This window comes from Lactuca saligna, chromosome 4 (genome assembly GCF_052625555.1).
Source record: "Lactuca saligna cultivar CGN05327 chromosome 4, ASM5262555v1, whole genome shotgun sequence".
In the NCBI taxonomy this organism is placed as follows: Eukaryota; Viridiplantae; Streptophyta; class Magnoliopsida; order Asterales; family Asteraceae; genus Lactuca; species Lactuca saligna.
Window position 1 is genome coordinate 163,851,168 of NC_136420.1, and position 14,117 is coordinate 163,865,284.

The window sequence follows — 14,117 nt, forward strand, 5'->3', positions numbered from 1 at the left end:
AAGAGCATTTGGTGTTGTGTGAAGCATTTGAGGCATCACCACTTGAGGTGCTAGGCTCACAAGGTTTCAAGAAACACAAGCAACAACAAGGTAAGTTATTCTATCTATACTTTATGTTAAAATTGTTCCCCATGTATGCTAGATAGGATATAACCTTGGAATTCAACTTTGCATGACAAATTAGACAAACATAGATCCAAGGTTATTAGGGTTGCATGTACACTTAGGAAGTGTTAGAATGCTCAAAACCCATCAGTGGTATCAGAGCCTAGGCTTGTTTGTTCTTATTTGTGCTTAAAAGTTGAAAACAGAATCGGAAATTTGCTGTCTGCGATCGGACTCGTCGAGTCTATAGGGGGGACTCGTCGAGTCCATGTGTATCTTCAACCAACTCGGCGAGTCATGTTCATGCACTCGGCGAGTAGGGTCGAATGAGTGCAGAATTTCGATTCAGTTGCTGGAAAATGAATTAGAAACATTACCCTAAACTGTTTTAGTAAATATAAACTTGTTTTTGGTGGTGTAATGTTTTGCTAATTCATTTACAACAACTAGTTATCAAAATTACAAAGTTTTATGTAATTTTTGATTATGTTCATATTCATGTTCTTGTTCTTATGATGTTTTAGATGATCATAGGAATTATTTGTAACCTATTTGGTAGTTTAATTCTTGATCATAATGTGTTTTAATGGAGTCCATAACTTATCCTTAAGTTATGGAAAACCAAGAGTCACTTGAGTTAAAAACCATTAAGAAAACACAAGAGTTATAAAAATGAAGAGTCTTCATTTTATGACTCTATTAAACTCATAAGTTACAAGAAATGAAAAGTTTTGAAAGTTACAAAACTTGCCCTCAAGTTCTGGAACAAGTAAAGTTAAGTTAAAACTTTAGTTCCAACCCCTAGAATTTTAAAAGTTAAAATTCAACCCTTATACTTATATTATGATAATTTAATAATTATATATATATGTATAAGAATAAAGTCGTCTTACCGCTAGTACGCCTCATTCACAAAGCCGGTCTATAAGGTGGGTATAAGGTTGTTGCCTATAAAATGGTGACTTAATGGGTGTATATTCTCACCCACCGCTTGCTTGACTGGTGGAGGGTCGTTAGCCGAACGGGTAAGACAAGGACTTATAAATTCTCATTCAAAGTATGATGAATATAATAAAGTAACTAAATGTTTATTAAATTCCCAATCTTAGTTACTTTAGGAAAAATGTGAATAAGGTGCTAATCCATGAAATTACACGTTACACTTTGTCAAAGTCGTTGGTGGAGCGTGTGTGGTTAACCGGCACACTAACTTGGACTTAACAAGGTAGGTAAAGGGTGACTTAAGGTTTATTATAGTATCGGTGGAGCGTGTGTGGTTTACCGGCACATCGATTGAGTGATAAACTTTAAAGGTACCAAGTGATTTGCATGGTTACTTCACACCTCGTTTTGTGATCCTCGGCATCCCAGTCACAAAACCTGGAGGGCACTCCCGAGATCGAAACATGCCTTTGAAAAGTTCATTGGATCTCAAAGAATCTAGGAATTTCTAAAACCAATAAAAACTAAATATTTAATATTTCGGTTTTCGTGGTGGAAATTGGTGAATCGTCATTCACCTACCTTTCAAATATGGTATAGCTTAGATTACGGCATACCTCTTCTAAGTTATATTATATTGTGATTGGATCCTAGCCTTAATATTACATTTGGGTGTTTTATTAAGGACTCTCTTAAATCTAAACTAAACTTGTTCTTCTTTTCAGATGTCTTCAAACAATGCTTCTGGCTCGAATCCTAATGGCTCCTTTACTCTTATGATGGAAAGATACCATCAAAGTGCACGACAAGAGAGGTACGAAGTCATCTGCTCCATGATAACAACCATGATGAAGGACGGAGAGTCCGTCACGAGCCACATGTAGAAAATGCAAAGGTATGTGGATCGGTTGCTGAAGCTCAATGTGAACTTCCCTAAGGAGCTTGCAATAGATATCATTTTGCACTCCTTACCATCGTGCTATGATCAATTCCGCATGACATATCACATGAACAAGGAAGAGGGCACCCTCAGCAAACTTCAGGGACTTCTCAAGACCGCAGAAACAGGTCTTAAGGGGAAGTCGGTTGCTATCACTCCTACTCCAGAAACAACTCCGGTCTTGGCAATCGGGCAGAGTCGAGGGAGGAAGAGAAAGAGATCTTCAAAGGGTACCAAGGCTCGGACCCTTGATGGCTCTTCTTCAAGTGGAACCAAGAAAGGTTTCATTACTCCTTCTTCTGACCCAAAAGAGGCTGAATGCTTCTATTGCCACGAAAAAGCTCATTGGAAGCGGAACTGCCCAAAGTACCAGCAAGATGTAAAGGATGGGAAAGTCAAACCCAACCATGCAGGTATTTACACTATCATTTCTAATAACTCACCCCATTCGAAATCTTGGGTCCTTGATACAGGTTGCGGTATTCATATTTGTTGTGACTTGCAGGGACTAGGGAGAAGTGAGAATGTGGAGCAAGGAAGAATAAACTTAATCATGGGGAATAGGAAAGTTACACCTGTCACCAAGATTGGAGTTTATACTTTATCGCTAAGTAGTGGGTTAAATTTAGATTTGAATAAATGTTGTTATTCGCGAGAAATGGCAAGAAATATTATTTCCTTTCATGCATTGTACAAACAAGGTTTCACCTTTTCGTTTGATAATGAAGTTGGTTCGATTAATGCTTTCTTTAATAATGTACTTTTTTTTAAAGCATTACCTTGTGATGGTGTGTATGAAGCTGTATCTATTGTAGATAACTTAGGAAATAATGTCTTGTGTATTGATTCTACTAATAATAATAACTTGGATAAAGCATCGTTATGGCATTGTCGTCTTGGACATATAAGCAAGAAACGCATAGGCCAAATCCAAAAGGATGGAATCTTGGAGTCGTTTGACCTAAAGTCAAATGATAGTTGCGAATCATGCTTACTTGGAAAAATGACAAAGTCACCCTTCACAGGCTCATGTGAAAGGGGTGAAGGTTTGTTGGACCTTATACACACTGTGACATCCCCAAAAATCACGGCCAGAAAAGACCGATTTTGTTTATGCTTTATAAAAATCAGAGTACTTCATTTTATAAAAATGTTGCGGAATTTGTTCCCAGAAAAACATGGTAAATACGTTATTAAAACATTTTCGATGAAACGTATTTATTTCATTTTAAAACGTTTGGGATGTCATCGTTAATACAGAAACATAAGCATAAACAGAACTTACAATTATTTACACTAGTGATCTACATCTCTTTAAATCTCTCAATGTATTGTGACTTCATATCAACACTTGTGATAAAAATAAACTGAGTGGGTCAGGTTAGGAAACCTGGTGAGCACATAGGGTTTTCAACCCACAATAATATAATTATTATTTTTAAACATCAAACAATCAACCCAATTACCCATTCCCGTTATCCTCACATTACGTCCCTAAAACATCTAACACAAGGGACCTAGTCAAAGGACTATCATTGGGATGGAGTATATCTGGTGAGCACACAGTTCACACAGTTCGAATAAACACACAGTTCGAATAAACACACAGTTCGGTTAAACACAAAGTTCGAATAAACACCTACAGGTTGCGAGCCTGTTAGTGTTCCACTGGACTGTCTAGAATAGTCCGTGGTCGTCATCTATACTCCGCTAGATGACTAGATCATCAAGAACATCTATAACGAGGCATCTCATTATTTCATTTTATCACACAGCAACTAATACATCTACCCATGTCTTACCCAACACATTCTGTAGATATAAAATACATATACAGTTTAAATCATTGAAAACATGTATAAAACGTTCATCCAGCATAGATAGCAAGTATACAGATAATATACACACATAGCACGTAATTTATATAAAATACTTCATATCTATGTGTAAGCTGAAAGTAACTATGCACTCACCTGAGAAGGTGGTGACTCGGTACTCGGACAGCGCTTCGTTTACTTTAAAATAATTTCCTTCAACGAAACCTAGTATTATCACCAATAGATTTTAGTCTATTATTCGCCGAGACTAATTAATAGTCTAGCTATTATTACTATTATATAAGCGTTAAAAAAAAATACTTATATAACCCATAATAATAGCCCAAGTATTTATTATATGTTCTTAATAACGTTAATATAATTAAATAAAAACTATATTAAAAATAGCGTAGGCGTAGCTCACTTACAGCGGGTTTTATAGAAAACCAGGCTTTGCTTGGAGCAGCGTTTCCGAGCCGAAAAGCTCTTCTTCTCGGAGCCGTCGAGCACTCCGGGGCTTCCGCCTCGTGCTAGGGAGGTTCCCTAGGCTTTTCGGGGGATTTCGGGGCTAGAGAGAGGTTCTAGAGAGAGAGTAAAGAGAAGAAAGAATGGGAAAGGTGTGAAGAAAATGAGGGTGGGAGAGGTGGTATTTATAGGGTGAAAATGGCTGAACTTGGTGCCACATGTCACCATCTAGTGGCAAGACTTGGGGAGAAAGCAATGGCCAAGATTGTGCCACATCACCCATTTTCGCACAACACACTTCCGACTTCTAAAATCCGTAACTTTCACATACGACCTCCGTTTTTGACGTTCTTTATATCCACGCGTAGGTAAAAATAATATCTACAACTTTCATTTTGACTCCGTCGGCTAATTCTCGACCGATCTTAAATTTAACAGTACGAGGCGTTTAGACTGTTAAATGACCGCGAAGAATTCGTAACTCCTTCATACGGACTCCATTTTCGTCTGTCTTTTTACCGTTGAGTTCCTATTAATGAGATCTTCAACTCTCATTTATTTCACGTAAGCCAAAAACCGCTCGAGCTAAAATTCAAGTTTCGGGCTGTACACTGCTAAGCCGAATCTTAGAAAAATCATAACTTCCTCATACGAAGTCAGATTTGGGCGTTCTTTTTATCGACGCTCTTAGTTTAACATATTCTACGACTTTTGTTTAGATTGCTAAGGCTAAAAAGTCTTCTATCGTAAATTCACTATTTACGTCTTCCGGTGCCGTGCCGGTTTTGCCGTAAAACTTCGGCGGGCCATAACTTCTTCGTTATAACTCGGATTTCGGCGTTCTTTATATGTACGGAAACCTTGTGACATATTCTAAAACTTGGTTAAGACTATTCATTCTAAATAATCTTTTGTCGAAAAGTCATTTTTGACCCCTATTGCCTCTAAATTGACTAGCCCGGATCTGCGGGCGTTACAATTATCTCCCCCTTAGGATGATTACGTCCCGGAATCATCAACGAAACAAGGATCGTATAATGACTCCATACTTCATCTCTTCATCCTAGGTAATAATTATAACTTCTTTATTCCTTCAAGTCTATCTCTTAGACTTATTGACTGTAAGCAGTACTTGATCGTGCACCTGCTCTCTACCTCACACTAGACTTAAAATTATGTCCTATCATTATGTGATGCACGTTTAGACTTAGGTCTCTTAGAGTTAAATTCTAAAATAGACTATGCCTTCCTTCATGTTCTAATGTGATATAATCACACTTTAACATGTAACGTTTCTGGCTACCAACTTCTTTAACAACGAACGCGATACTTCTATTGATCGCTTTGATTTCAATTGTTTGGTTTAAGTCGGATGCTACATCGAACTTGGTTCCCTGAACCATGCAACATACTCATCGTAGTCGGACTCAATTCGGTACGACCACTAGGGTAGGAAATTAACAATCTTTTTAGTCATTATCGAAACGATGGTAATGACATACTTGAAAAAAAACAGAATCAGTTACTAGCTTCTTGGTAACCTTGTGACTTTCCCTGATCCAAGTGTGAGTCATGTGCTTCCGGTAGTATAGGCCTCTACTACCATTCACACCTACTCATACTCGTCCCAAGTATTGTCCCGCAGTCTCTCCAAGTCACCATACAAGAAAAAAACAACTTAACACATCAGATAACAAAACAAAGGTTTCATATTATTTCTTGAAACGATTACATAGGTGTTCAAGTTCACCCTAGACTATGCCTCTAACAGGCTACATCATATGATTCTATGGCTACATTATAACTCGATCCTTGGATGTCAAGCCGTCATTCGTGATCCTCGCATTGTCATCTGCTTCGTCTAGGATCATATGGAATGCTCTTGCCTTCGGTTTTGGCGGAATGTTTGGTTTTTCCGCCTCTTTCTTTTTCGGGCAATCCTTAGCAACATGCCCTTCTTCACAGCATTCATAACACACCCTTTTGCACTCGTTGGCGTAATGTCCGGTCTTCCCACACTTGTAGCAAGTCACTTCTTCGCTACATTTCCCAAAGTGATTCTTTTTGCACTTCTCGTACCATTTCACTTTGTTTCCTCCTCCGCTAGACTCCTTTGAACCAGACTTGATCTTCTTATTGGGCCTCGTAGATTCCTCAAACTTCCTCTTTTCGCCAACCTCAATCTTGTTGGCAGCTCTTCCCTTAATCATATCTTCCACAGACTTGGCAGCCCAGATAGCTGCCTCCAAAGTAGGTGCCTGACGCACTGGCACCGCGTACTCCCATGGAAGTCCCTTTGCGTACTTGTCGATTTTCGTCAGCTCATCCGGAACAAGACGCAAGGCAAACTCCATCTTTTCTGTGAAGTTGTTCGTGTATTCATCGATTGACATGCTTCCCTTCTTCAGGGTTAGAAACTGGTTCTCTAGCTCAAGCAAGTTTTGAGCTGAGCAGTACTTTCGTTTGAATTGCACCAGGAATTCTGCACATGTCAGTTGCAAGGGCTCATTAGGGCTCAGAGTCTTCCCCAAGGTATTCCACCAACGTACAACACTTCCTCGAAACTGACGCACTGCAAATGTGGTCTGTAGCTTCCCTCTGCAACCGCATGTCATGAAGGCTAACTCCATCTCCGAGATCCAATCCATGACCCCGATCAGATCCTCCTTTCCAGTGAAAGTCGATGGCTTGCAAGTCATAAAATCCTTGTACTTGCATCCATTCCTCTCGACTTCGTCATCTTGGTTGTTTTGTCGAACTATTGGTGGGTTGACTTGACCAACAGTCCCACTGTAGTTTCCTTCCTCAGTATGCCCTTCGTTCAACTCGGGCTGTTCGATCTGAATAGTGGCTTCCTCACGATTTTGCTGGAGCAAACGTCTAGTTTCCTCCATTTGACGATCCAACATCGCTTGGATCATCGCTTGCACTCCGACCATTGTGACTGGCTCAGCGGCGGCTTCCATCACCGGTATTTGCTCAATCACCGGGGGTTGGTTTCTGTTCCCATTTGCATTCACGTTTCCCCTACGGGTTCTTGCCATCTTGATCTATACACCGAATAAGGTGAATCTAGATCTTTACTTAGGATTGACGGTTAAATCATCCTTATCACTCCGAAACGTTTATATGCTAGTTCTAATATCGTAGTCGTACGTTTAGAATCCTAAACACATAAGGTTTCCAGATCCGGTCGGCAACAGACCATAGATCCGAACAACTAACAGCATATCAGGCACAAGTATTTAGCACATAAAAGCATTTTAGGCACAATTCCTAAAATAATCTAGTGCTCACACCTCATAATCATCGCTTAGCATTCTAAGTTTAAGTCTAGAAATAAATCCATATTCCTAGTTCGCTTAAACTAATGCTCTGATACCAACTGTGACATCCCCAAAAATCACGGCCAGAAAAGACCGATTTTGTTTATGCTTTATAAAAATCAGAGTACTTCATTTTATAAAAATGTTGCGGAATTTGTTCCCAGAAAAACATGGTAAATACGTTATTAAAACATTTTCGATGAAACGTATTTATTTCATTTTAAAACGTTTGGGATGTCATCGTTAATACAGAAACATAAGCATAAACAGAACTTACAATTATTTACACTAGTGATCTACATCTCTTTAAATCTCTCAATGTATTGTGACTTCATATCAACACCTGTGATAAAAATAAACTGAGTGGGTCAGGTTGGGAAACCTGGTGAGCACATAGGGTTTTCAACCCACAATAATATAATTATTATTTTTAAACATCAAACAATCAACCCAATTACCCATTCCCGTTATCCTCACATTACGTCCCTAAAACATCTAACACAAGGGACCTAGTCAAAGGACTATCATTGGGATGGAGTATATCTGGTGAGCACACAGTTCACACAGTTCGAATAAACACACAGTTCGAATAAACACACAGTTCGGTTAAACACAAAGTTCGAATAAACACCTACAGGTTGCGAGCCTGTTAGTGTTCCACTGGACTGTCTAGAATAGTCCGTGGTCGTCATCTATACTCCGCTAGATGACTAGATCATCAAGAACATCTATAACGAGGCATCTCATTATTTCATTTTATCACACAGCAACTAATACATCTACCCATGTCTTACCCAACACATTCTGTAGATATAAAATACATATACAGTTTAAATCATTGAAAACATGTATAAAACGTTCATCCAGCATAGATAGCAAGTATACAGATAATATACACACATAGCACGTAATTTATATAAAATACTTCATATCTATGTGTAAGCTGAAAGTAACTATGCACTCACCTGAGAAGGTGGTGACTCGGTACTCGGACAGCGCTTCGTTTACTTTAAAATAATTTCCTTCAACGAAACCTAGTATTATCACCAATAGATTTTAGTCTATTATTCGCCGAGACTAATTAATAGTCTAGCTATTATTACTATTATATAAGCGTTAAAAAAAATACTTATATAACCCATAATAATAGCCCAAGTATTTATTATATGTTCTTAATAACGTTAATATAATTAAATAAAAACTATATTAAAAATAGCGTAGGCGTAGCTCACTTACAGCGGGTTTTATAGAAAACCAGGCTTTGCTTGGAACAGCGTTTCCGAGCCGAAAAGCTCTTCTTCTCGGAGCCGTCGAGCACTCCGGGGCTTCCGCCTCGTGCTAGGGAGGTTCCCTAGGCTTTTCGGGGGATTTCGGGGCTAGAGAGAGGTTCTAGAGAGAGAGTAAAGAGAAGAAAGAATGGGAAAGGTGTGAAGAAAATGAGGGTGGGAGAGGTGGTATTTATAGGGTGAAAATGGCTGAACTTGGTGCCACATGTCACCATCTAGTGGCAAGACTTAGGGAGAAAGCAATGGCCAAGATTGTGCCACATCACCCATTTTCGCACAACACACTTCCGACTTCTAAAATCCGTAACTTTCACATACGACCTCCGTTTTTGACGTTCTTTATATCCACGCGTAGGTAAAAATAATATCTACAACTTTCATTTTGACTCCGTCGGCTAATTCTCGACCGATCTTAAATTTAACAGTACGAGGCGTTTAGACTGTTAAATGACCACGAAGAATTCGTAACTCCTTCATACGGACTCCATTTTCGTCTGTCTTTTTACCGTTGAGTTCCTATTAATGAGATCTTCAACTCTCATTTATTTCACGTAAGCCAAAAACCGCTCGAGCTAAAATTCAAGTTTCGGGCTGTACACTGCTAAGCCGAATCTTCGAAAAATCATAACTTCCTCATACGAAGTTAGATTTGGGCGTTCTTTTTATCGACGCTCTTAGTTTAACATATTCTACGACTTTTGTTTAGATTGCTAAGGCTAAAAAGTCTTCTATCGTAAATTCACTATTTACGTCTTCCGGTGCCGTGCCGGTTTTGCCGTAAAACTTCGGCGGGCCATAACTTCTTCGTTATAACTCGGATTTCGGCGTTCTTTATATGTACGGAAACCTTGTGACATATTCTAAAACTTGGTTAAGACTATTCATTCTAAATAATCTTTTGTCGAAAAGTCATTTTTGACCCCTATTGCCTCTAAATTGACTAGCCCGGATCTGCGGGCGTTACACACACGGATGTGTGTGGACCATTCAAACATGCCACAAGAGATGCTAATCGTTATTATTTGACTTTTACCGATGATTACAGTAGATATGGATATGTCTACTTAATCAAGCATAAGTCAGAGACTTTCGAGAAGTTTAAGGAATTTAAACAGGAAGTCGAGAATCAATTGGGCAGGAACATTAAGATGCTTCGATCCGATCGAGGTGGTGAGTATCTTAGTTCAGAGTTCCTCGACTATCTAAAGGAATGTGGGATTGTCTCACAATTGACACCTCCCAGGACACCGCAGTTGAATGGTGTGGCTGAGAGGCGTAATCGAACCTTGTTGGACATGGTTCGTTCCATGATGAGTCGAGCTTCGCTACCAATCTCATTCTGGGGGTATGCCTTAGAGACTGTCGCCCATATCCTCAATCTAGTCCCTACAAAGAAAGTTGCCAAAACTCCTCACGAGATGTGGACTGGTAAAGTACCTAAACTAGACCACATCAAGATTTGGGGCTGCGAGGCTTTCGTGAGACGCGAGACTCATGATAAGCTCGAACCCCGAAGCGAGAGGTGTATTTTCATCGGCTACCCACAGCATTCCTTTGGTTACCTCTTCTACAGACCTAGTGACAACGTGGTCTTTGTAGCAAGAAGAGGAGTCTTTCGAGAGAGAGAGTTTACAAGCCAAGGAGACAGTGGGAGACAAGTTGATCTTGAAGAAATTCAAGAGTCAAGTGGTGAAGGAACTTCAAACTCTAGCCCTCAACTTGAGGAGGAAACTCCTGTTGAGCCAATTGACGAATCTGTACCTCTGAGGCGTTCCACGAGAGTTAGGAGTGCACCTGAGCATTACTATGGATTCCATATTACTGCAGAAGGTGAGACACTTATTAGTGATGAGACACTAGTAAGTCAAGATGACCCTAACAGCTACGAGGAAGCCATGGCAGGCCCCGAGTTTGCCAAATGGAAAGAGGCTATGGATAGCGAGATACAATCCATGTATGACAATCAAGTTTGGAACTTGGTTGAGAATGTACCAGGTCGAAAGACTGTAGGGTGCAAATGGGTCTTCAAGAAGAAGACCGACATGGATGGTAAAGTACACACTTATAAGGCTAGGCTGGTTGCAAAGGGCTTCTCTCAAATTCCTGGAGTGGACTATGATGAGACCTTTTCTCCGGTAGCCAAGATTAAGTCTATTCGGGTTCTGTTAGCCATAGCCGCATTTCATGACTATGAAATTTGGCAAATGGATGTCAAAACCGCTTTCCTTAATGGGAAGTTGGCTGAAGATGTTTACATGAGTCAGCCAGAGGGTTTTGTCAGTAACGAGTACCCTAATAGAGTGTGTAAGCTTGAGAAATCCATTTATGGATTAAAGCAAGCACCTCGCAGATGGAATCTTTGCTTTGATGAAAAGGTCAAGGAATTTGGCTTTTCTAGGAGTGAAGATGAATCTTGTGTATATGTCAAGGCTAGTGGGAGTATAGTTAGCTTTTTGGTATTGTATGTGGATGACATACTACTCATAGGAAACGACATTCCAACCTTGCAGGAAGTAAAGTCCTGGCTTGGAAAGTGTTTCGCTATGAAGGACCTTGGTGAAGCTGCCTATATTTTGGGGATAAGAATCTTGAGAGATCGGAGTAAAAGACTAATTGGACTTAGTCAAAGTACCTACTTGGAGAAGATTCTGAAGAGATTCAGAATGCAAGACTCCAAGAAAGGAGAGGTGCCCATCCAGAGTAGCGCCAAGCTGAGTAAGACACAAAGCCCTAGCACTGAGGCTGAGATAGCAGAAATGAGTCGATTACCTTATGCTTCGGCTGTAGGTTCGATCATGTATGCTATGACGTGTACTCGACCTGATGTAGCCTTTGCCTTGAGCATGGTTAGCAGGTTTCATGGGAATCCTGGCAAGGCACACTGGACTGCGGTAAAGAGTATTCTCAAGTACCTGCGAAGGACTAAGGACTGGGTCCTTACCCTCGGTGGGAGTGATGACTTGAGAGTTGTAGGGTATAGTGATGCTAGCTTCCAAACTGATAGGGATAACTTCCGCTCTCAGTCGGGCTGGGTCTTTACCCTAAATGGAGGAGCAATTTCTTGGAAGAGTTCCAAGCAAGAGACAGTGGCTGATTCTACTTGTGAATCAGAGTATATTGCAGCTAGCGAAGCAGCAAAGGAGGCGTTATGGCTGAGGAACTTCATTGGAGACCTTGGAGTTGTACCAGCTATTAAAGAGCCGATGGAAATTTTCTGTGATAGTGAAAGTGCTGTTGCCTTAGCCAAGGAACCAAGGGATCACGGGAGATCCAGACATATTGACAGAAAATATCATTTCATCAGACATCGGATCAAAGAAGGACTCCTCGTGGCAAAGAGGGTATCATCAGATGAGAATCCGGCAGATCCCCTTACGAAGGGACTGACTCGGGTTAAGCATCTCCAGCATGCTCGGAGCATAGGGCTGAAGGATGATATTAGATTTAGTAGTTAGATAATCTTGAAATTTGTAAAGTGTAATTGACATTTGATGATGAATAAAAGTGTTTATTTATGAGTAAAGTGTTGCTATCTCTTGTCGATCGTTTACTATATTTCTTTTGCATGTTTTGACTTCCAGAATAATTTTGTTTGGTATAACATATTATTCAAACCTCCACAGTCGGTCATATGTCGGAAGTAGGTATGAATCAAGACTGTCATGTTTGATTGTAGAGGTCTGGGACAAGGCTACAACAATCATGAGTGCTCATAAGTTCTGAGCATTGGACTCAACCCACCCTCACTGGAATCACTTCATGGAATTCTATCTCGAGTGATCGTGAGACGGTAATATCATATAAATCTTTAAACCTAGAGATATGATTTGTTACTTACGAGTTGGTTATGCATTGATTGTACGAAAAACGCATTGGTAACTCGATGTTATAAAATCGTGCTCTTATGTGTAATTCAATAAGTAGTAGAACAAACATATGAGTCGAAGTTTATCTGTTCCTTCTTGGATTAGAAGCTGATATCTGGGCCCCTCGATGATTTTGTTTTGACCTATGTACCGGGCCCGGTCAGAACTAGATTGATGTGTTCAATAAAGTTCTTTGTCAAACAAATCGGAAATCGGGAAACAAATGTTGGACAATAAGTAAGACATTGTTCCATGTATTTGTCCGACTGATATCTAGAACAGAGGATTATATGATCACTTATCTTAAATGGCGTACCATCATCTTCTCAAGTTTCGAGAAACCTTGTAAAGAGCTACGATTGCCGATCGGTTCCTGAAATCATACTTGCAGTAATAGTTACTAGACTTATCCAAGTGGGAGACTGTTGGATAAGGTGTCTAAGTCCATAACTATTTCTGGTATGTACTTGACCCGACCCGGCATGGTCCATTTGGGTTGCATGGCACCATGCAATTGGATAAACTAAATGAGAGAAATAACGCTTGGAGATTATTAATATATTATAAGTTCTAATATATTAATAATATTATTTGATTAGTTTGATCAAGAATTAATTTAGAATTAATTAAGTGATCAAAAGATAACTAATTAAATATATGGGTTGATTAAGTAAATCATCCATATCTTGTATAGTGGGCTAAAAGGCTCCATGGATCATCAAGTTGGGTTCCACCCATAGGATGCTCCATGGATGCTCCATGGGAGTTACAAACCCATGGGTCATGGAAATGAAGAGTCATGACACATTAGGGTTTAACCCTAGATGTGTCAACACTATATAAGTAATATGATCTCCTCCCAAATCGGTTACACACATGGACACTAAGTAATAAGGGGGCTTGGCCGATTTTGAAGAGTGTGTATTCTCTCATAAGTTCTTCCAAGAGCATTTGGTGTTGTGTGAAGCATTTGAGGCATCACCACTTGAGGTGCTAGGCTCACAAGGTTTCAAGGAACACAAGCAACAACAAGGTAAGTTATTCTATCTATACTTTATGTTAAAATTGTTCCCCATGTATGCTAGATAGGATATAACCTTGGAATTCAACTTTGCATGACAAATTAGACAAACATAGATCCAAGGTTATTAGGGTTGCATGTACACTTAGGAAGTGTTAGAATGCTCAAAACCCATCAAGTTCATACCCTACAATTTACACTTTTAAATGCTTTTAGGGGGAACATAGAAGTAGAAAACAATATGATTGTGCTATTCATTTACATGTGGAAACAAACAAACCAAAAGGATTTATTATACTTAAATGTGTTAAAACTATTTTAAAAACTCTTTTAAACTATTATAGATTTA